At 35.9% G+C, this 24,750-nt stretch overlaps 1 long non-coding RNA gene across 1 annotated transcript in view; it reads left to right on the forward strand.

The window, feature by feature from the left end:
- The first annotated feature begins 3,251 nt into the window (after positions 1–3,251).
- The window catches only part of LOC117335069, a 63,359-nt gene continuing 41,860 nt past the window's right edge, over positions 3,252–24,750 (forward strand). The window contains exon 1 of the long non-coding RNA XR_004534286.1: positions 3,252–3,331. This is a non-coding gene — a long non-coding RNA (uncharacterized LOC117335069). The remainder of the gene's footprint in view (positions 3,332–24,750) is intronic.

Here is a 24,750-nt window from a genome sequence, read left to right on the forward strand (position 1 = left end):
AAATTCACTTATTTTCAAAATTGCTATCCTGGAGAAAATTTGAGCTGAAGGACCAAACTGTTTTTTTTTTTTCGATTAGGTGTTATATCAGACCCTAAACTGTTGTTATAAACCATAAGTGTCATATTGAGTTCAAGAATTTGAATGAAATACTCCAAAACGTTAACACTAAAGTATCTGTGAAAAAAATTGGTTGGTTGGTCCCTATAAGTAAACTTAGGTTTCTGCCCTTCGTCAAGTCCTATAGCTTTAATGTACTGTGTCATCCTGTTTCTTCCAAAACTGAAAAATATGTATACTGGTGGTCACAAAAACGTAAACAATCAAGGTGGAGTGTTGTTTTAACAGTTAAGCTACATGGTACATGAACAGGTAAAAAGATAAATAAATAAAAAGAGATAAAAAGAGATATAAATTACGATAAATTAAAACAGGTGATTGCAGTCGACTTCTTTTATGTTGATCCATATATTCCATTTGAAAAAAGAGAATGTGCTTTATAAGATAATAAATTGATTTAAGTTATTCATATTCTAATTTTTTAAATATAATAATTGACTTATTCTTAGTATGTGTCCGCAAATACAAACCTTCACGAGAGATGTCATTAATAAAGCGGTAATATCCTTATTGTTAATTTTCGTAAACATTCACTTTTCAGTATATCCGCTTTATTTATACTTTCTATGTCAAATATTACATTTGATCAAATTGAACTTCTTTTTCATACTGTTGTTTGCTTAAGCAACTCAAAATATTACATTTTCATTTTTGTAACTTTTACTGATTTGTATACCTCATATCACGTGATATTCAATTTTTTAAATCAAAATGGATTCTGCGACAGTATTGCACGTCAGTTTGAGTGTTCTGTGACGTCGCATTATTTCAGCCAATCAGATTTGTCTGCCACATTACCGATATTGCAGTATAATGTTTAATCAAAGACCATTTTTCTTGACGCTGTGGTGAGTATTTAAGAATGCTGTTTAATGCATTATTATAAATATGTACATTAATTACCATGCACATTGATTAATACGAAATGCCAATTGAATATATACATCGTACATATTGTTCATTAAAATATTTTACTTTCAGCATATTTCTCGTTGTTCTTGTTATATGTTACTTTTTTGCATTTGAGGTATAAAACATCGTAACTGAAAAGGAATAATAGATCAAGTTGGCTAAGATATGACAACATTTCAAAAATATTCATTCATTTGAAAATTTAAAGATACAAGGGTACTTTTGTCGATATCGAGCTTCATTATGTATAGTAGTCTGTCAGTTGTTGCTATATAAACTGAGACAATGAAACTGATAAGAAAGTTAAGTTTCAAGAATTCACGTATAAGATGAATGTCAAGTTAAACTACTCAAACAAAACTCTTCTTACTCGTTTTATATAATGATCGATAATAACCCAATCACGTGACACGTGGACATTACACATAGTATTTACCATATAAGGTTGTTATATCATTTGCAAATGGAGTTTTTCTACGTTTAATTTTGCTACAGGGATTGTCAATCAAGCCTTTTTTTTTTTTTAATTTTAGAACAATATATCATGAAAGTTGATAACTCATCGGACACAGACCCAAGTATGAAATAGCACGTTATTTAGCCAATTGGTTTCTTTAGATTTACCTGCATTTTCAACGAGTTTAAAACACTGTGACAGTTTTCAAATAATCACAATTAGTTGTTTTATTGTTATATTTCTTGTTCAAAAGTCATCACGAAGACATCGCTGTTTTATGTCCATGATGTTGAGTATGTATGGCGTTTTAGATTGAAGATGCCATTGGTCATTAAATAAATACGATTTCTTCAGTTGTTGTTAAATGTCGACAGTTTTTATCAATTAAATTTGAAAGCCATTCTTAATAAGGTTTAACCCCAAAATATGCTGATCGATTATTAATCGATTTAATTGAAGCTGTGTAGTGATGTTCTATTTTAATATTGTTTAAACGGTCACAATTCGATGAATTAATAATTATATTGTCTCATCGGTGTCAACTGAGGAAGAGACAATATCAACATAAATTGAACAGAATCGTTTTCATTTGGGATTATGATTCTTTATATCTGGTAAGATTATCATTAGTAACAGGCCTAATCAGGCTGAGACAGGGACACATTTTGTGTTAACTTTGTATAACAATAACTTATTCACAATCTGTCATTAGATCGCAATAGATACAAACTCGTCATGACCTTTTCAAGTCCGTATACATGTACTTACATGTTCCTTTGTCTGGCCAATAAATGATGTTTTTCAATGTTGAGATGGAGTCAGTTCAAAACTCCACTGATCTTTTCCCAATATGTGCTTATTATTTCATCTGATTTCGGTAAATCAACATTGTATACTGTACATTTTCTCCTAAAGGGTAATCAAATTGGCAGATACCTACAGTTTAAGCGTCTTTATATATGTTTGAATGTGCTACAAAAATGAAATGATGACAGTCCTAGCACTGTCCTTGATGTACTGTATAGATATTGTTTTCCAATAAGAATGCAATGTCTTCAACATTCAAGTTCAGACCGGATCTTATAGAATTGTATTGAGTTGATGATTTAATATTAACAACTACATGACACTCATGATATAACCTTACCAGAGCAAGTTCCGTATCTTTGCAAACAAACTCTGCATCGTGTAATGTTACAGAATAGCAACAATGTACAATTCGTATAAGGTGACTAAATACTTGGAAACTTTCCAACAACACTGATGAAATAATTTTTTTTCAAATGAACACTTCTATGACTTAAGGTTGATGAAAAGACTTTCCCTAAAGTTTGTATGAGTAAACTAAGGTTTCTGCCCTGAGACTAGTCATATAGCTATATTTTCGTTGTCATCATGTTTCTCCCATCAATCAGAAAATATATATCTAGGTGGTCCGAAAGTAAATTGTACAGTTGGAGTTTTCTTTTATCAGTTTAGCTGGCTGTTACCTGTGTATTTAAATCATTGTTCCTTTTACTCGTGAAGGTAAATCAAAATGACTTTTACTGAATATATCAGTTGACAGAAATAAATCAATCAATCAATAAGAAAAAATCAATAAAAGGAAAAGTAATATGTATGATATAATTGATGATTAATTTATAGAAGTAATTATTATTTACTTCTTGGAATCCCTTAACCACAAGATGATACCTATATCTGTATCATGACGATGTGGGAGGTACTTATAATTTGTGATGTTTACTTATGTTTCAGTCAGATGCTTTGTCCGGAGCAGCTGAGGGTGGTCACACAGAAATTGTTAAGATACTTCTGGATAAGGGAGCCGACGTAAATGAGGTCAGTTAACCAAACATTTTAATAGAAGCTGTGTAGTGATGTTCTATGGTAATACCGCTTGAACGGTCACAATTCGATTTCTATGGTAATATTGCTTGAACGGTCACAATTCGATGAATTAATAATGTTATTGTATTATGAATTAGAGGTAGAGACAGTTAAAACATTAATTAAACAAAATCGCTTTCATTAGGGATCATGATTATTTATACCTGGTTAGATTGTCTTTAGAAACAGGCCTAATCAGGTCAGGAGAGGACACGTCTAGTGTTAACTTTGTATAACAATAACTTGTTCACAATTTGTCATTAGATCGCAATCGATAAAAACTCGCCATGTGCTAACTTTGTATAACAATAACTTGTTCACAATCTCTCATTAGATCGCAATCGATACAAACTCGCCATGCGCTTTTCAAGTCAGTATACATGTACTTTAATGTTTCGTTGGCTTACAAACAAATGATGTTTTTCAATATTGAGATGAAGTCAGCTCAAAACCACTGTGTTCGATCCTTATCTCTTTAAAATAAGTGCTTATTATTTCACCTGATTAGAATAAATTGACATTGCATATTGTACATTTTCACTTGAAGGGCAATTATATTGGCAGATACCTACAGTTCAAGGTCTTTTGATATGTGTTTGAATGTGCTACAAAAATGAAATGATTAGAGTCCAAACACAGATCCTTGATGTACTGTACAGATATTGTTTTCAAATAGGAAAGCAATTTCATCCACATTTAAATTCAGACCGGATCTTATAGAATTGCATTCAGTTTATGATTTAATATTTACCCCTTCATGACACTGCCATGATATGACCTTCTACTCGAGCAAGTTCCTAATCTTTGCAACGCAACTCTGCATCGTGTAATGTTACAGAATAGCAACAATGTACAATTCGTATAAGGTGACTAAATACTTGGAAACTTTCAAACACTGGGTGAAAAATCATGTTGTATGTTAATAAAGTCTGACCCCTGGGGTCACAGTTGTGGGGTGCCAAAAGGGGAACTTTGGTAAATTATTGCTTTAAAACCATACTCTTCTTTAACCCTTAGTTGGATAACATCTAAATTTTGTTTGAATTATTATAAGGAGATTGCAATCACAATATTTATAAGTGATGCTTATGGGGACAAAAGTGTGAAGCCCCAAAAGCATTTTGCTTTAAAATCACTCTCCTTCTTAATGCCTGTATTGATTACCACCAAATATAATTTGAAACATTTTAATGGAAAAGCAATCACAATTTATATAAATGAAACAGGTCTGAGCCCTGGGGCGCCCAAAAGGAACACTTAGGCTAAATATTGCTTTAAAATGCTACTCCTCTTCAATGCCCTTTTTGATTACAACAATATTTAGTGTGAAACATCATTGGGGAAGGGAAATCATTTAGTGATTTAAATGAGGCTGGTCCGACCCATTAGGACAGAGGGACATGCCCGTAAAATGGGAACTTGGCTGAAATTTTGCTTTAAAATGCTGCTCCGTCTTTAAGCAAAAAACGATAAAAACCAGATTTGATCTGAAACATGACTGTCTGCGTATAATTGATATATGGTAATTATGCTGGATTCAGGGGTGTGTTCCTGCTGTTAGTGTTTGTCAGATGACCGTTAAGGCCCATGGGCCTCTTGTTATAAAGGAGGTAGAGTATAGAATACTTTCAAAACTATTAACCTCAACTTCTTTTGTAAGTTTTTTTTACATTGAAATGACTTGCTAATTTCTAGCAGATGATACATGGTCGGCTCACCTGGACCCAAATAACTGTAAAAAGAACCCGTCTGTTCTCCCTTTAACAAGTATGTTCTTCAGGCCTGGTGGTAACAATCAGGGATTATAATAGAGATTGCGGAATAAACAGTAAATCCGTTAATCAGTCATAATTATTTGAGTGTCTATGATTAGTAGTTAATTCCCTTCTGTTGTCATCGTTTTAGAAAAATAACCTTTGATCAAGTCCCTATGCACGTTTTGGCCCTTTTTGTGGGAACATACATACTTGTCGGTTACATACTCCCCTATTGTAGAACTTCCAACAAACTCGGGGCGGTTTTGAGTTGTTTTGGTGATAGAAGGAAATCATTGTTCCCTCCCCACCTTGTCATGTTGCGGATCATGATCTGAGTATAAAGGTCATAGTTTTTACTTTTCCAGGTCTTCACTATTTCCCATTTACGAAAGTTATATTCATAGTATTTGTGTGTCTAGGGTGTTAACGGTATTATTATATGTTTGGGTTTTCCTGTTGATGTTTAATAATATAGACAAAAGCAATAACATATAATGCCTCATTGAATTTTCAAAAGTATGAATTTTGTAATGTGGTCTTTTAAATCTTGGGAGAAGGCAAAATTCTCTGGTGAGACTAAAACTAAAACTGTAAAACTAAAAGATTTTTGTGACTCGTTTATGTCTCGTATAAAACCGTCTACTTGTAAGATCGGATAAACACCATATATGGAAGTAAATAGACAAAAGTATCGGTCAAATGACACGGAAACAAAGGACATATTAACCATATGCAATACAATTATAGGCGGCATGATGTTGTCGGATCTTTATTTACTTTGTCGACCCATCTGTTAATAATATAGAGTAGTGCAAGAAATATCGTGTGTAATGTATAAGCGTTCATGCTCAGCTTGTACGTCACAAGATAATCGAGAAAGACGTGGCTGTTTCTAGGGAACTATTCTCTCATATATCGGCAGGTTTGAATAGAGTTTGCCAATATAAGATAGCTATGTAGGATCAACCTATCTTACATAGTTTTAAAAAAAAATAAGGAAAAAGAAACATTCTGTAGATATATATATGCCATACTAACAATAAACCGATAGTGTTACACAGTTAACGATTACATATTTCATTGAACAAAAATATCACTCCGTTACTGTATTGCAGGACAAGGCTTCCAAACCTTTTGTAGGGAACAACCAACCAATTGAAAAAAATATTTTTGAAACAGCCCCGGTGTATAGAACGTTGAGCCCAGGATAAAATGTCTGGCAGCCACTGGTTGGCCAGTATGTCATGAAGTGAGAAAATAGATATGTAGCCTGATAGGTAACTATCAATAAGAAATGTTGATATAAATTTCGTAAGTTCGATTGGTTTTTTTCCCAAAAGTTCACGTAATAATAGTAAACAGGTAAACATTTAAGATTTTTGAGAATTTTTACTGCGAAATTCACCTCTTTTCAAACTGGCTACCCTGGAGACAATTTGAGCTGAAGGACCCACTATTTTTTTTGATTAGGTGTTATATCAGACCCTAAACTTTTGTTATAAACCATAATCGTCATATTCAATTCAAGAATTTGAATGAAATAATCCAAAACGTTAACACTAAAGTCTATGGGAAAACAATTGGTTGGTTGGTCCCTTGTAACATTATAGTAGACTAGCCTACCCTCCAGGCCTATCATTTGCCATTAAAAACCTGCAAACACACACACTCAGTAGGTAATGATAGGAAGTTGAATAAAAGCCATATATTTAAAAGTTTTAATAAAATATTAAACACCAAAACCAATCAAATGGTTCTGTTTTCCTCAGCACAGGGACCTGAAATTTTGTTAAATTTAGACATACTCAGTAACCTGTGTATTTGGAATTATTCAGACGTTTTCAGACTGATAAACATTCGATAAAAATGACACACCTCGATGTTCATATCAGAACATTCTTATTATAATTATAACTGTAATATCCATTACAGCTGTATTTGTCAAGAGTAAAACTAACTGTTGCCCTAGCCTTTCAATATGATCGCCGTTATCTACGGACCTACCTTCCTCATTCCATCAGAAAAAAAACCGGTTAAACAGATATAAACCTAGAAGTTCGCAACATATTAACAATCTTTACCGCACACGTGCTTCTTTCGTTTCACCAAGAAAGACATTTATTTTTTTAACAGAACGACAGGTTCTTACCATTGGCCGTCGAGCAAACTTATTCAAACCCAATGTTTTCAATGGAATCACACTTTCTCGGAGATGTATCGAATATTAACCCATCAATCCTAATGAAAAGCATGTCCTTTCCCTACTGTTCAACAATATCCTGGGTCATTCATTGGTAATTACTGATTCTCACGACACGTGAACAATGAAGGTTAAATCATATACTAATGAGGTCTTATTGATGTGGGTTCGTAGATATTTCATGTTTTTAATAATTGCAATAATTTAGTCCATATCCTTATACTATCGTCTGTCATCCATATTTTCGTTTCGTTTTCCTCGCCAATTTTCTCATGAACATTGTTACCGCGTTATCAATGTACTGCATGTTAATTTCTACAAACATTTTCCTTTTCAGAATATCTGCTTCTTAAGATGTTACATATTATGTCAAATATTACATTTGATCAAATTCTTCTTTTTGTATAAAATAGTCTGCAAAAGCAACTCAAAACATTATTACATTTTCATTTTTGTTACAAATACTGATTTGTATACATCATATCGCTTTATATTCTGCGACAGTATTGCACGTCAGTGTGAGTGTTCTGTGAGGTCCCATTATTTCAGCCAATCAGATTTTTCAGGCAAATAGTCGATGATGCAATATGTCTACAGTACGCATTACGCATACGCATTATGTGCTCTAGGTTTGATAATAAAAATGTAAAAATAGCAATAATTATGGTTCTTTGTTTTGATCGATATGATAATTTTCGAAGCTAGGATAACAATATCAATCGTCGTCATTTCGATGAAAAAAAGATTCTATGATTTGACTAATATTATTTAACCGTAGCATCTAAACAGTAATGTAAATACTGTCAAATGCATTATTACACATTTTTTACCCAGCAAAGTGATTAACGTTTCAAATGTCATTATGAGTAAAAAATGAGTATTTTTGCCAATATAATTAGTTCGAAACATGTACAAAGTAAAAATTATCTTTCCATCTGATGACAGTTTGTCCGGTAAAAAAAGACTTTGAAATTTGTATTACAAATTACGTCGTTATTACAAATTCCGTGGTGACATCCTTATTATGGAATCATATTTTTGACAAACAAATGTTTGGAAATATTTGAATTGAAAAATATTGTAAGTGATATTATCGGTTACAAATTTATAAACGATTTCCTTAAATTAGATTACAAAAGTAAATCCCATTTCATATTAAATGTTTGTGTTATGTTTTCCTCTCAAATATTACAAATTATTTCAGCATTTACCGAAAACTGTCGTAATCCGTTTAGTAACGAATGTAATATAAACTTCTTATGTATATAATCAAGTGCTTCCAATAAGAACAAATTGTTCTTAATTTGAAATAACCAAATTCTGGATGAGATTGAACCAAATCTATTCAGAATGTATGCATTATACTGTCCTAATGATTGGATATTATACTATTGTTGCATCAATCACTATTCGATGGAATAATCCATTTTTAGCTCTCCTGTTCGAAGGGCAAGTGAGCTTATGCCGTGGTGCGGTATCCGTCGCCCGTCCGGCCGTCTGGCGTTAACGTTTTCAATTAAACAACTTCTTCTAAATAACAAAGAGGCACAGGGACAAAAATATTTTGATAATACTACCTTATACTCTTTGAAAATCATTAACTATACCATAGTTGAACAGTGTTAGAATCGTATATCACTTACCTTCTTGGAGTTTAAGCAATATATATTTATTCATGTTGTTCGGCGCAAACTCAACTTGGTCTTTCGTTATGCACTAAAAGTGAACACGGTAGTGCACTAGACTAAACTTCATAGTACAACGAGTACACCAGCTGTTAGCTCCAGTGTACTACGACGTGCACTTTAGTTCACAACTTAAGTTTTAAAGATGTCTACATTAAAACAACATTTGGCTCTGATCTTGAGGATTTCGTTCAATATGTATGATATGGTCAAATATGATATTTGGTTATAGGTCTTGTATATAATTCCTTTCATTATTAAAAAAATAACCAAGCTCTATCTTGAAACTTGAAAATGAATAACACGATAAATGATATAAGTCTGATATTGAAAACTAAATTTTATTGACCAATTGTTGCTGAAATATTAACATTTATTTGTAATGGTTTTTTTAACATCCCCCCTTTTTTGGCCATGTTTATAGAACATCTTCATTACAATTAAAAAAATCAATGTTACAAATTGTCAATTTCATTTATTTTAATAGATACTATTTTTCGTGATATATCTAAAACCACAGGTAAATCCCAAAAAGACAGAAAGAACTTGCATCTGGTGTTGGTAGGATTGCAATAGCAAACATACTAGTGAACGGTCAGTGTTTTTTAATACATGAGTCAGTGTAAACCAATAACAGTTTAATTCAGTAGGTCCTACAAGAATGCTTATATTGCCTCTCGTAAGAAGAACAGGGCACGGACTCGTCACTCGCACCCATTTGACTCATTGATTTTCCCTTGTAGAATTGTATATAATCATCAATCGAAATAAACAGTATTTAGAAGACGAGGACATATATTTACAGAGTATTTTTTTTTCTATAGTTAAGTCTTTTTAACTAGAAACATATCATATTATAGTTTTTTTTCTTAAACGGGAAAAAGACATCTTCACGATGGTAATAAGGATGTGACATCCATCGTGACATAAAACGACATGTCTCTATCTTATCATTTACAACTCCTTACTTATATAAATAGTAAGTTCCAATTTTCTACTTGCGTAAAATGTATTATAGTGTTTTTTCCCTATTATCAACATGCATAGTGTATATTGTACGCCCCCTTCGGTTTAGGATCTCTTCATATTGGTTTGGATATTTTAATAAAATTTAATAATGACAGTCTTAGCACTGATCTTTCATTTGCTGTATATATATACCTTTCTCCGATTAGAAAATAGTATCTATATATTCAGTCACTTGACATGACATTCAGCTAATAATTTCATGTTTGCTACTCCTTGATGATACCACGATACGACCTTACCAGAGTAAGCTACGTATCTTTGCATCACAACCGTGCATGGTGTTATGTTACAGAACAACATTTATGTTAAATCCGTGTTAGATAAATAAAAAAAAATCAATAAAGGATTTATTTCATTGGCTAGTTTTTTAAACAATATTTCTAAAACCTGATGTAAATATAACTAAATAAATAAATTACTTTGACAACAATGAATATTACATCTATTAATTTGAAAGTACCATAAGTATCTGTTATTTTTTTTTCTGAAACCAATGGTACTTTGGTGGCAGTTTAATAACTATGTATACTTTCTATTGAAAAGTCTTAAGCAATTGCTTAGGGAACAACAGACTAATTGGAAAAATATATATATATTTTCGAAACAGCCCCTGTGTATAGAAAGTTGAGCCAAGGCTAAAATGTCTGGCAGCCACTTATTGGCCGGTTTGTTATGAAGTGAGAAAAAAGATATGTAGCCTGAAAGGAAACTATCAATAAGAAATGTTGATATAAATTTCGTAAGTCCGATTGATTTTTTTCCCCAAAAATTCACGTTATAATGATAAACAGGTAAATGTATAAGTTTTTTAAGAAATTTATTCTCCGAAATTCACTTATTTTCAAAATTGCTACCCTGGAGAAAATTTGAGCTGAAGGACCAAACTGTTTTTTTTTTTTTCGATTAGGTGTTATATCAGACCCTAAACTGTTGTTATAAACCATAAGTGTCATATTGAGTTCAAGAATTTGAATGAAATACTCCAAAACGTTAACACTAAAGTATCTGTGAAAAAAATTGGTTGGTTGGTCCCTTTAAGTAAACTTAGGTTTCTGCCCTTCGTCAAGTCCTATAGCTTTAATGTACTGTGTCATCCTGTTTCTTCCAAAACTGAAAAATATGTATACTGGTGGTCACAAAAACGTAAACAATCAAGGTGGAGTGTTGTTTTAACAGTTAAGCTACATGGTACATGAACAGGTAAAAAGATAAATAAATAAAAAGAGATAAAAAGAGATATAAATTACGATAAATTAAAACAGGTGATTGCAGTCGACTTCTTTTATGTTGATCCATATATTCCATTTGAAAAAAGAGAATGTGCTTTATAAGATAATAAATTGATTTAAGTTATTCATATTCTAATTTTCTAAATATAATAATTGACTTATTCTTAGTATGTGTCCGCAAATACAAACCTTCACGAGAGATGTCATTAATAAAGCGGTAATATCCTTATTGTTAATTTTCGTAAACATTCACTTTTCAGTATATCCGCTTTATTTATACTTTCTATGTCAAATATTTCATTTGATCAAATTGAACTTCTTTTTCATACTGTTGTTTGCTTAAGCAACTCAAAATATTACATTTTCATTTTTGTAACTTTTACTGATTTGTATACCTCATATCACGTGATATTCAATTTTTTAAATCAAAATGGATTCTGCGACAGTATTGCACGTCAGTTTGAGTGTTCTGTGACGTCGCATTATTTCAGCCAATCAGATTTGTCTGCCACATTACCGATATTGCAGTATAATGTTTAATCAAAGACCATTTTTCTTGACGCTGTGGTGAGTATTTAAGAATGCTGTTTAATGCATTATTATAAATATGTACATTAATTACCATGCACATTGATTAATACGAAATGCCAATTGAATATATACATCGTACATATTGTTCATTAAAACATTTTACTTTCAGCATATTTCTCGTTGTTCTTGTTATATGTTACTTTTTTGCATTTGAGGTATAAAACATCGTAACTGAAAAGGAATAATAGATCAAGTTGGCTAAGATATGACAACATTTCAAAAATATTCATTCATTTGAAAATTTAAAGATACAAGGGTACTTTTGTCGATATCGAGCTTCATTATGTATAGTAGTCTGTCAGTTGTTGCTATATAAACTGAGACAATGAAACTGATAAGAAAGTTAAGTTTCAAGAATTCACGTATAAGATGAATGTCAAGTTAAACTACTCAAACAAAACTCTTCTTACTCGTTTTATATAATGATCGATAATAACCCAATCACGTGGCACGTGGACATTACACATAGTATTTACCATATAAGGTTGTTATATCATTTGCAAATGGAGTTTTTCTACGTTTAATTTTGCTACAGGGATTGTCAATCAAGCCTTTTTTTTTTAATTTTAGAACAATATATCATGAAAGTTGATAACTCATCGGACACAGACCCAAGTATGAAATAGCACGTTATTTAGTCAATTGGTTTCTTTAGATTTACCTGCATTTTCAACGAGTTTAAAACACTGTGACAGTTTTCAAATAATCACAATTAGTTGTTTTATTGTTATATTTCTTGTTCAAAAGTCATCACTAAGACATCGCTGTTTTATGTCCATGATGTTGAGTATGTATGGCGTTTTAGATTGAAGATGCCATTGGTCATTAAATAAATACGATTTCTTCAGTTGTTGTTAAATGTCGACAGTTTTTATCAATTAAATTTGAAAGCCATTCTTAATAAGGTTTGCCCCAAAATATGCTGATCGATTATTAATCGATTTAATTGAAGCTGTGTAGTGATGTTCTATTTTAATATTGTTTAAACGGTCACAATTCGATGAATTAATAATTATATTGTCTCATCGGTGTCAACTGAGGAAGAGACAATATCAACATAAATTGAACAGAATCGTTTTCATTTGGGATTATGATTCTTTATATCTGGTAAGATTATCATTAGTAACAGGCCTAATCAGGCTGAGACAGGGACACATTTTGTGTTAACTTTGTATAACAATAACTTCTTCACAATCTGTCATTAGATCGCAATAGATACAAACTCGTCATGACCTTTTCAAGTCCGTATACATGTACTTACATGTTCCTTTGTCTGGCCAATAAATGATGTTTTTCAATGTTGAGATGGAGTCAGTTCAAAACTCCACTGATCTTTTCCCAATATGTGCTTATTATTTCATCTGATTTCGGTAAATCAACATTGTATACTGTACATTTTCTCCTAAAGGGTAATCAAATTGGCAGATACCTACAGTTTAAGCGTCTTTATATATGTTTGAATGTGCTACAAAAATGAAATGATGACAGTCCTAGCACTGTCCTTGATGTACTGTATAGATATTGTTTTCCAATAAGAATGCAATGTCTTCAACATTCAAGTTCAGACCGGATCTTATAGAATTGTATTGAGTTGATGATTTAATATTAACAACTACATGACACTCATGATATAACCTTACCAGAGCAAGTTCCGTATCTTTGCAAACAAACTCTGCATCGTGTAATGTTACAGAATAGCAACAATGTACAATTCGTATAAGGTGACTAAATACTTGGAAATTTTCAAACAACACTGATGAAATAATTTTTTTCAAATAAACACTTCTATAGCTGAAGGTTGATGAAAAGACTTTCCCTAAAGTTTGTATGAGTAAACTAAGGTTTCTGCCCTGAGACTAGTCATATAGCTATATTTTCGTTGTCATCATGTTTCTCCCATCAATTAGAAAATATATATCTAGGTGGTCCGAAAATCTTAGGTAAATTGTACAGTTGGAGTTTTCTTTTATCAGTTTAGCTGGCTGTTACCTGTGTATTTAAATCATTGTTCCTTTTACTCGTGAAGGTAAATCAAAATGACTTTTACTGAATATATCAGTTGACAGAAATAAATCAATCAATCAATAAGAAAAAATCAATAAAAGGAAAAGTAATATGTATGATATAATTGATGATTAATTTATAGAAGTAATTATTATTTACTTCTTGGAATCCCTTAACCACAAGATGATACCTATATCTGTATCATGACGATGTGGGAGGTACTTATAATTTGTGATGTTTACTTATGTTTCAGTCAGATGCTTTGTCCGGAGCAGCTGAGGGTGGTCACACAGAAATTGTTAAGATACTTCTGGATAAGGGAGCCGACGTAGATCAGGTTTGTTAAGTGAACATTTAAAGGGAAGCTGTATGGTGATGCTCTATTGTAATACTGCTTGAACTGTCACCATTCGATGAATTAATCATTTTATTGTCTCATCAGTGTTTACTGTGGTAGAGACAATCTAAACATTAATTGAACAGAATCGCTTTCATTTGGGATTATGATTCTTTATGTCTGGTGAGATTGTTAATATAGGGAACAACCAACCAATTGAAAAAATATCTTTTTGAAACAGCCCCTGTGTATAGAACGTTGAGCCAAGGATAAAATGTCTGGCAGCCACTGATTGGCCAGTATGTTATGAAGTGAGAAAATAGATATGTAGCCTGATAGGTAACTATCAATAAGAAATGTTGATATAAATTTCTTAAGTGCGATTGGTTTTTTCCCCAAAAGTTCACGTAATAATAGTAAACAGGTAAACATTTAAGATTTTTGAGAATGTTTACTGCAAATTCACCTATTTTCAAAATGGCTACCCTGGAGAAAATTTGAGCTGAAGGACCCAACTTTTTTTTTTTGATTAGGTGTTATATCAGACCCTAAACTTTTGTTATAATCCATAATCGTCATATTCAATTCAAGAATTTGAATGAAATAATCCAAAACGTTAACACTAAGGTCTATGGGAAAACAATTGGTTGGTTGGTCTCTACATATAGCTACCGCATATGACATTTTGTGCCATCTAGCGTCCCTGGAAACCAGATGATGGGACCGACTAGCACATTTTCGGACGGGATTCTCATCTTGGAGGCATTGTAGCAGAATTTAGAGAGAAATTGAGATTCAGGGGGGATTGATGATGAAAATATGACACATGTAGTGTTACAAGGAGGGCCATAGACCGGACAGATACGGACATACATTCTATATTTCAATTGTAGCGGTATATATCGTGGCTCGGGGTACGGTGGTATGCTGGTTTTACTGCTGGCACTACCCCGGTTCAATGTGTGGGTGTGTGTCTGGTTGTTCTGTTGTCACTACCCCGATTCGGTATTCGGTGATATGTTTGGTTGTTCTGTTGTCACTACCCCAATTCAGTGTTTGGTGATATATCTGGTTATTTTTTGTTGTCACTTGCCCGGTTCCGTGTTCTGTGTCTGTGTTTCGACTCTTTTATCTAAATAATGGCTCCACTTCTAATTTATTTTCTCGTTCGGCCTTTTTTTCTTATTTTTTTTTTACAAAAAGACCAGAAATTAGGGGGTGGAGGCGATAACATTATATATCTTATTTGTTTATATTTCTGAGTAGCACGATTTCTATACTTGGCTATTATCCAAAAGCCATCACTTTAAATTCAAAGCTTATAAAGATATTAAAATTTACATTTCAAAATTAACTCAATTTTAATGTGGTTTTCTCTTAAGAATTTCATATCCGGTACCAATAGAAGAATCAACCTACCAGCCTAAGACTTGCAGTCAGGCACTGCATATTTTGATAGCATACCCTATGGTTCTATCCTGTTCCAAAAAGTTATTTTTGAAAAATGTGAAAGATGCTATAGGGAACAACCAACCAATTGAAAAAATATCTTTTTGAAACAGCCCCTGTGTATAGAACGTTGAGCTAAGGATAAAATGTCTGGCAGCCACTGATTGGCCAGTATGTTATGAAGTGAGAAAATAGATGTGTAGCCTGATAGGTAACTATCAATAAGAAATGTTGATATAAATTTCTTAAGTGCGATTGGTTTTTTCCCCAAAAGTTCACGTAATAATAGTAAACAGGTAAACATTTAAGATTTTTGAGAATGTCTACTGCGAAATTCACCTATTTTCAAAATGGCTACCTTGGGGAAAATTCGAGCTGAAGGACCCAACTTTTTTTTTTGGATTAGGTGTTATATCAGACCCTAAACTTTTGTTATAAACCATCAATTCAAGAATTTGAATGAAATAATCCAAAACGTTAACACTAAGGTCTATGGGAAAACAATTGGTTGGTTGGTCTCTAGAAACAGGCCTAATCAGGCTAAGAACACGTGTTGTGTTATTTTTGTAAAACAATAACTTGTTCACGATATGTCATTCGATCGCAATAGAGACAAACTCGTCATGCGCTTTTCAAGTCAGTATACATATAATTACATGTTTCGTTGTCTGGCAAATAAATGATGTTTTTCAATGTTGAGATGGAGCTAGCTCAACATTCTCTGTGTTCGATCCCACAGGGCTTGCATGGAAAATGTGATTTTATTTTTTTTTATATGAAAGTGCTATGTGTAATATGTTAACTACAAGGCCGGAAACTCCGTCACCAGCGAAACGGCACCCTATCTCACCCATCAATCGACTGAAAAACACTTTTATTCAAACTGAAACGGTGCACACTATATGCGACCGTCATTAAGAAACATTCATCTTTAACCTACCGTGTCACTCAATACGAATTGTTACATCCAAAACACAATAATCCGTAAAAACATCACCGAATTCTTCGCTCAGAACGCCATTTTTCAAACTGCTCCCTCGGCCTATCCAGATTCTTCATTTACACACGGGTTTGAAAGGTCATGCGTTCTTTTTGGGGTCATATTTAACCTACCGTGTCACTCAATACGAATTGTTACATCAAAAACACAATAATCCGTGAATGGATACGCAGACACTGTAAAGCTACTCCTGGATAAAGGAGCCGACGTAAATAAGGTTGGTTAACTAAACATTTCAATGGAAGCTCTACGGTGATTCTCTATTGTAATATTTCTTGAACTGTCACGATTCAATGAATTAATCATTTTATTACCTCATCGGTGTAAACTGAGGTAGAGACAGTTTAAAACATTAATTGAAGAAAATCTTTTTCATTTTGGATGATGATTCTTTATGCCTGGTAAGATTATCATTAGAAACAGGCCTAATCAGGCTGAAACAGGGACACGTCTAGTGTCCAATTCGTATAACAATAACTTGCTCACAGTTTGTTATTGAATTCCTTTTTAAGTCATTGTGTATGTACATGAATGTATTTATATGTTTCGTTGTGTGGCAAACAAATAACAAGGTTGTGTTCGATCTTTATTTTTACCCAATATATGCTAATAATTTCATTTGAATACGTTATATTGACATTGAAATAATATAGTGTACGTTCACTCGTTATTGTACTGAAAGATGACCTATATCCATCGTGTTCAGTCCGTCGTCGCCACCGTGCGCCGTCCGCCGTACGACAGACTTTTTAGGTCATCTGACCCAAAGGGTCAGGATGACCTATAGCCATCGTGCTTCGTCCGTCGTCGTGCGCCGTCCGTAAACTTTTTCTTTCAAAACGCTACTCCTCCTTAACGCTTAGGTGGATTACTTCCAAATTTGGTTTGAAGCATCATTGGGGGAGGGCAATCATATTTTATATAAATGAGGCTGGTCTGACTCCTAGGGCCAGAGGGGCGGGCGCCAAAAAGGGAACTTATTTGAATATTGCTATAAAATCCTACTCCTCCTTTACCCTTGGGTGGATTACAACTAAATTTGGTGTGAAACATCATTGGGGAGGGCGGTCATATTTTATATAAAAGAGGCTGGTGTGACCCCTAGGGCCTGAGGGGCGGGGCCCCAAATGGGGAACTTTGATGAAATTTTGCTATAAAATCCTACTCCTCCTTAACTCTTCAGTGGATTTCAACCAGTTATGTTGTGAAACATCATTTGGGGAAGGCGGTCATATTTTATATAAATGAAGCTAGTGTGACCCCTGGGGCCTGAGGGGCGGGGCCCCAAATCGGGAATTTGGATGAAATTTTGCTATGAAATCCTACTCCTCCTTAACCCCTTTTTTGGATTTCAACCAGATATGTTGTGAAACATTATTTGGGGAGGGCGGTCATATTTTATATAAATGAGGCTAGTGTGACCCCTGGGGCCAGAGGTGTGGGGCCCCAAAGGGCAACTTTGATGAAATTTTGCTTTAAAATACTACTCCTCCAAAACCCAAAAGTAGATTATTACAAAATTTGGTGTGGAACATTGTTGGAGGAGGACAATCATATTTTATATAAACGAGGCTGGTCTTACCCCTGGGGCCAGAGGTGCCGGGCCCCAGATAGGGAACTTTGGTGGATACTTGCTATAAAATCCTACTCCTCCTTTTAAGGATTGATTGTCAATTTTGTTGCTTGCATGGACTGATGAAGGGAAGTGAACCTCGTGCAAACGAAGTGAACTGCGAAGTAGTTCATGTACCATTTGCACGAGGTTCACTTCCCTTCATCAGTCCATGCAAGCAACAAAATTGACAATCAATCCTTATATTTACGTTAACCAAATTTAAAACTTCGCCACCAGATTGCAAAATTCGGTCGCAACAGTGTGACGTAAGTGCGTTACTTTGTAACATTATTATACTTATCGTACATGTGTGCACAATAGTGGAACAGCAGACAGTCAACTATTCTCGTCGCCAAGGCAACACAAAATATAGTGTCATACATGTTTTGATTATTAACGATGTTGATACACATAGATACGATATTTTCAAGGTAAAATATTCATTTATAACAAATCTTTATGATACTGTATAATAAAAACTTAGCAATACCCATATAAATACGAATTTAAAGTTCAGTGTTGACAGTATAGTATGTATGTGATTTGGTCACTCGAGACACTGGGACTCTGTTAAAAAAATGATGTGATGCAGTCTAATAGCCGGGATATTCAGAGCTCGAGAAAAAGTGTAACAATGTGGATTTTAGTCGCGGGTTAGCTGGTGATATACATGGTGTTCTTGAAATATTGGATTTCATGGTCGCACTGGCGTTTTGGGATGTAAATTCTGATAATAGTAAGTAAAGAAACATTGATTTGAAAATTGGCGGTATTCGACGGCCGGAAACTTGTGTCCTCCATGTTTAGATTGAGTCACATTACGACAATAATGTGTCCCTGTTCTCAATATAGCATACTTCTGCTACGTTTTGTGTTGTTAAATAGTGTTTGAATTGAGCTTTATTTTCTGTGACCACTGAAATGGTAGGCATATCAAGCATGGCATTCGAGATACAGCTAACGGTAGACCTACTGTGCTACGTAGGTCATGAGCTCGGTGCTATCGAGAGTGTCAGTGTTCTGTCAGATCCTGTTTTCTAAACTGTCTGCAATATACTGGCATTTTTATTAGCACATAACGCGGCTATTCCACTTGTGTTCATGTAAACCCTTGGTAGTGTAATGTAAAACTCCAGGCGTTTTAAGGTTCAGAATATTTATTGCCCAAGCATAAAGCCTGCAAAACAATATACATGCAGTATTACGTACGGTATATATGATTCACATTTACAATGAGAATGAACTTACGAATAAATGAGAATACATGTACGTATATACTTAAATATGTGACTTACCAGGGCTAAGCTGTATGTTGCCGGTGCAATGGTCAGCTGTGGAGTGAAGGGGAAGGGTTTGTGAACCGGGTACCGACGTTCTCGCGCATGCGTTCCTCACATACACACTTGTACACACTTATCTCTCACAGCCCGTGCAAAATACGCGCGCGCTGGTGACATTGCATAACAAGTTCACCTGGTTACATATCCCCCCCCCCCCCCCCCCCCCCCCCCCCCCCCCCCCCCCCTTTGATGAAATGGCTCCTGTCATTTCCCAGGTACTCCTATCCCTTTATTTCTATGAAGAAAAAGGCAATAAAAGGTGGGAAACCTGTTACTGGGCTAGCTCCAGTGACTATAGCTGTTATAGCACGGTACATATAACAAAATGAACCAATCATTCCACACGCACCTTTAGGAAGTTCGGAATCCCTCTTGACCTTGAGCACCCCAGACTATAGCTGTAGCTACATCCTCCCAACACCACAATATATCATACTGCCACTTTCACAAGTGTTAGTAGGTACTGTGGGATTTGGAGGTCAACACCTAGGTCTAAATGTCCAAATGGTCACGCATACATATTGTAAAATTAAAAAACAAAGAGTTGGTATTAAAATGTTCACAGGGAAAAGTAAATATCACATGATCCTGTGTCAAACCGGTTCCCAAGCCCATACTGGCGGTTGGGGAGAGCCCTACCTTACCAGCTACACTGGCTAGGAAACGGAGTAAAACAATGAATGCAATAAAACAATGGATAAAATAGTTATTACCAATACGTATAAGGGTCTCATACTGATGTTTCTTTATATCCAGACCACCTTGCCTGTTGAGCATAAGCCCAGTCACCATACCGTGTCGGAGGTCTGTGGCTCCTGGCGGAACGCCTCACGGTAATGGGTAAGGATACATCATCCCTGCTTGCTCCCTCCGGATCAAGCAGGTTGTCTTCCTGTGCAGATGTATCAGCAACAGGTACCTCCAAGTCCGTATCACTTGGAGCATCATCACTCACCGTGATCTGGGTATCGTCCAGGTCAATAAACTCATGGATATGGTCCACAGGTTCTGGACTCTGTTTGTTCCTTAACCGCCTCTTTGGAAGCGGAGGTGGAATTGGTGCTACATCATCACTGCTGTCTGTTTCTTCAGCAGATGATGTTACCTCGCTCTCATATGTCTGAGTTGGGCATGGTTTAGATGGTTTCGCTTTGCAACGATCCACCCTCCTGGGAACATCTACGGGTATAGCGTTAAAAGGCAGCAGCATGTTCCGGTAAAGGGTCCGTCTGGCCCCTTTTCCCGACTCAGGCTTCACCTCGTATACCGGAATATCACTATTTGGTATATTGACAACCAGATAGGGTTCCTGTTCCCATTTATCAGCCAGTTTGTGTTTGCCCTGGAGACCAACCTTCCGAACTAGGACACGGTCTCCAATCTCTAGCCGAGTTTCATGTATGGACCGGTCATAGCGGCCCTTATTGCGGTCAGCACTTTTAGAGGCTTCCGCTTGCGCAGCTTTGAAGGCATATTCCATCCTATCTTTAAGCTTGCTGACATATGAGGTTGGTTCAGCTGCACCCACCTCCCTTGGTTCTGTACCAAAGAAAGCGTCAACTGACAGGCGGGGGTGCCACCCAAACATTAAGTAATGGGATGAATACCCGGTGGAATCGTTCTTGGTGGCATTATAGGCTTGGACCAGTGGTGAGACGTACGACTTCCAGTCAGCCTTCTGGTCCTCCACAAGAGTACCAAGCATTCCCAACAGTGTACGGTTAAACCGTTCTACTTGACCATTTCCCATCGGGTGATAAGGAGTGGTACGTGATTTGGTAACTCTGGCGAGTCTACAAAGTTCTTTGATAACCTTGCTCTCAAAGTTACGACCCTGGTCACTATGCAGACGCTCAGTGAAACTGTAAAAGGCTATGAAGTGCTCATATAAAGCCTTAGCTGTGACATGTGCTGTCTGGTTCCGACAGGGCACAGCCTGAGCATATCTGGTAAAGTGATCTGTAATGACCAGAATATTCTCGTACCTACCCTTAGACCTTTCTAAACCGAGAAAATCTATGCAGACTATCTCTAATGGTCGAGTACTTTGAATGGGAACTAATTTGGCTCGGGGTTTGACTGGTGTTTTCCGTCTTTGACAACGACCAAAGGTCTCCACTCTTTCATTTACATCCTTCTCAAGACTAGGCCAGTAAAACCGTTGCCTTGCCAACCAAAGCGTTTTCTCCTTACCCTGATGACCCACATCATCATAGACCCCCTTGAGGGCCAAGGTATGGTACTTCTTTGGCAGAACAAGCTGGTTTGTCTCTTGACCTTCGAGAGAAACGGTTCGATATAAAACACCGTTAAGTAAACGAAATCTCTTCCATGATCTCAAAAGTTTTTGTACATACGGGGATTCATCCTTGAGTGTTTCCCCCCTGGGATGAAAACCGGTTATGAGGAGGTCAACTACTCTCGATATATCTGTATCCTCTGATTGTTGCCTTCGCCAGTCTACTGACCCCAAGCTGTCAACAGTTTGTGCTAACTCAGTGGCCACATGAGTAGCATCATCAGTGACAACACCTTCTGGAAAGGGAAAATCAGCAACGACGGACAGACAAACAGCCTTGACAACATCAGTATTGGCAAATAACCGAGAAAGACCATCCGCATCGGCATTGTTCTTCCAAGCTCGGTATTTCAGAGTGAAATTATAATTGGCCAAAGCGGCTACCCACCTATGTCCGGTGGCATCCAACTTAGCTTTACCAAGCACATACGTAAGCGGGTTATTGTCTGTGACAACCTCAAATGTATTACCATAGAGATAATCATGAAGTTTATCTGTAACGGCCCACTTAAGTGCCAAAAACTCAAGCTTATGTGCTGGATAGTTACGCTCGCTAGATCTAAGACCACGGCTAGCATATGCTATGACTCTTTCCTTTCCATCCTGTATCTGGTAAAGAACAGCACCCAATCCAGATGCTGAAGCATCGGTATGAAGGATGAATGGTTTGGTATAGTCAGCATAAGCTAACACTGGTGGCTGCGTCAGTCTAGACTTTATAGAATCGAAAGCCTCTTGCTGTGAATCACCCCAGATCCACTCAGCTTTTTTTGTCTTGGACTTGGTTTTAGGTTTAGAACCTTTTTTCGACAAGTCATGACCCTGTAAAAGCTGATTTAAGGGTTAAACTATCTTGGCATAGTCCTTAATAAACCGCCGATAATAGCCACAGAACCCTAAAAACTGACGGATTTCTTTCACATTTGTTGGTTTAGGCCAATTTTTAACAGCTGACACCTTTTCGGGATCAGTTGCCACACCCTGCTCTGAAACAACATGACCGAGATATGTAACCTGAGTTTTAAAGAACTCACACTTGGAAGGTTTGAGTTTTAAGCCATGCTGAACGAGTCTGGAAAATACGGATTCTAGTCGACTGATGTGCTCGTCAAAAGTCTTGGAAAAAATGAGGATGTCGTCAAGAAAAATAAGACATTCCCTGAGATGCATATCTCCCATACATTTCTCCATGAGACGTTGAAATGTAGCTGGGGCGCAGGTCAAACCAAAACCCATGCGGTTAGTTTCATAGAAGCCTAGGTTTCCTACAGAAAACGCAGTTTTCTCACGGTCTGACTCTAGAACTTCCACCTGCCAATACCCAGAACGTAAATCAAGTTTACTGAAATACCTTGACCCAATTAAGGTATCAACAGTATCATCAAAACGCGGGAGCATGTATACATCTTTGCGGGTTCTTGAGTTAAGCATACGGTAATCTATGCAAAACCTAAGAGAGCCATCCTTTTTCCTTATCAAGACGACATTTGAGGAATAAGGGCTATTGGACTCTCTGATGACACCTGCATCAAGCATATCCTTGACATGTTGACGGACTTCCTCATACATACCTGGAGGTATTTTACGATAGGGCTGTTTAAATGGTCTATCGTCGAGGAGATCAATTCTATGTTTGATTAAGTCCGTATGTCCTAAGTCAAAAGGACTTGAGGAAAATGCATGTTTCCAATTTCCGAGCACTTGGTGAACACGTAACAGTTGCTCCTCGGTTAAAGTTTCAGTGTCAATAACAACATTAAGCCACTCAGGCAGTGTTTGCTGATCAACCTGGTCCGAATTTGCCTGCATGCGCGAAGCAAAATCATCGACCACTTCAGCCTGAGACGCACTACAAATAATTGATCTAGGCTCAATGGTTAAAGTTTTCCCTGTAGTGTTACAAATTTTAACAGGAACCTTAACACTAGACACTTGACCTTTGACCTTGATGACCCGAGGACATACCGTGTAAGAACGACGCGACTGATTACGGTTCTCAGTGACTAAGTCAGTAATATTAGTATCGAGACCACGGGCTATCCCGTTGACAACTACAGTGGTATATGGTGCCACCTTTACAGGTTTCTTACCAGTACACTGTAGACGGTACTTATACTATCTATCGCCATACTCCACTCAGGCGAGATAGGGGTATCACTGGACAGCAGCTCTTTAGCAAATCTTATAATATTTGTACCCACAATAACTGGACAAACTTCATTTTGTGTAGTATCAGGCACCACTAACATCAGAACATCAATGTTTAAAGATTGTAAAAATGGTAAGTTGACTATACACTCAATGTAGCCTAGATAGGGTAATGTTGACTCATTGGCAACAGTCACCTGCAAATCCAATGTATCTTAACTATGGATTTCTGGTTTATCCTTAAGTGAGTCATAGCTTGATTTTGCTATGGTTGATATTTGTGACCCACTATCAATAAGAGCATTGAATGTTCGACCTTGGACTAATATAGTCCCGACATTTGACTGTCCCAACAATCTACTTAACACATCCGGATCATGGCCTTGAATTTCGACCCCTGTCTGGCCAATTCCAGAAGCCATTATTAGATTGGGGTTTTCTTGTCAGACTTATCTGAAGTAGACTTTTGACCAGATGTCCCCTGACCTTTACCTCTGTAATTACCACGGCCTTGACTTCTACCACGACCTCGACCTTGACCTTGACCACGGGAGGAATCAAGTTTCTTTAAAATCTGTTATTATTATCGACCTTGGACGACAGTCTTTCTTCAAGAGTCTTAAGTTTCTCATCAAAAACTTTTTCCAAACTATGACTTTCTACTACCTGCACATCACTATCACAAGTG

The sequence above is a fragment of the Pecten maximus genome, chromosome 9 (assembly GCF_902652985.1).
Source record: "Pecten maximus chromosome 9, xPecMax1.1, whole genome shotgun sequence".
Taxonomy (NCBI): domain Eukaryota; kingdom Metazoa; phylum Mollusca; class Bivalvia; order Pectinida; family Pectinidae; genus Pecten; species Pecten maximus.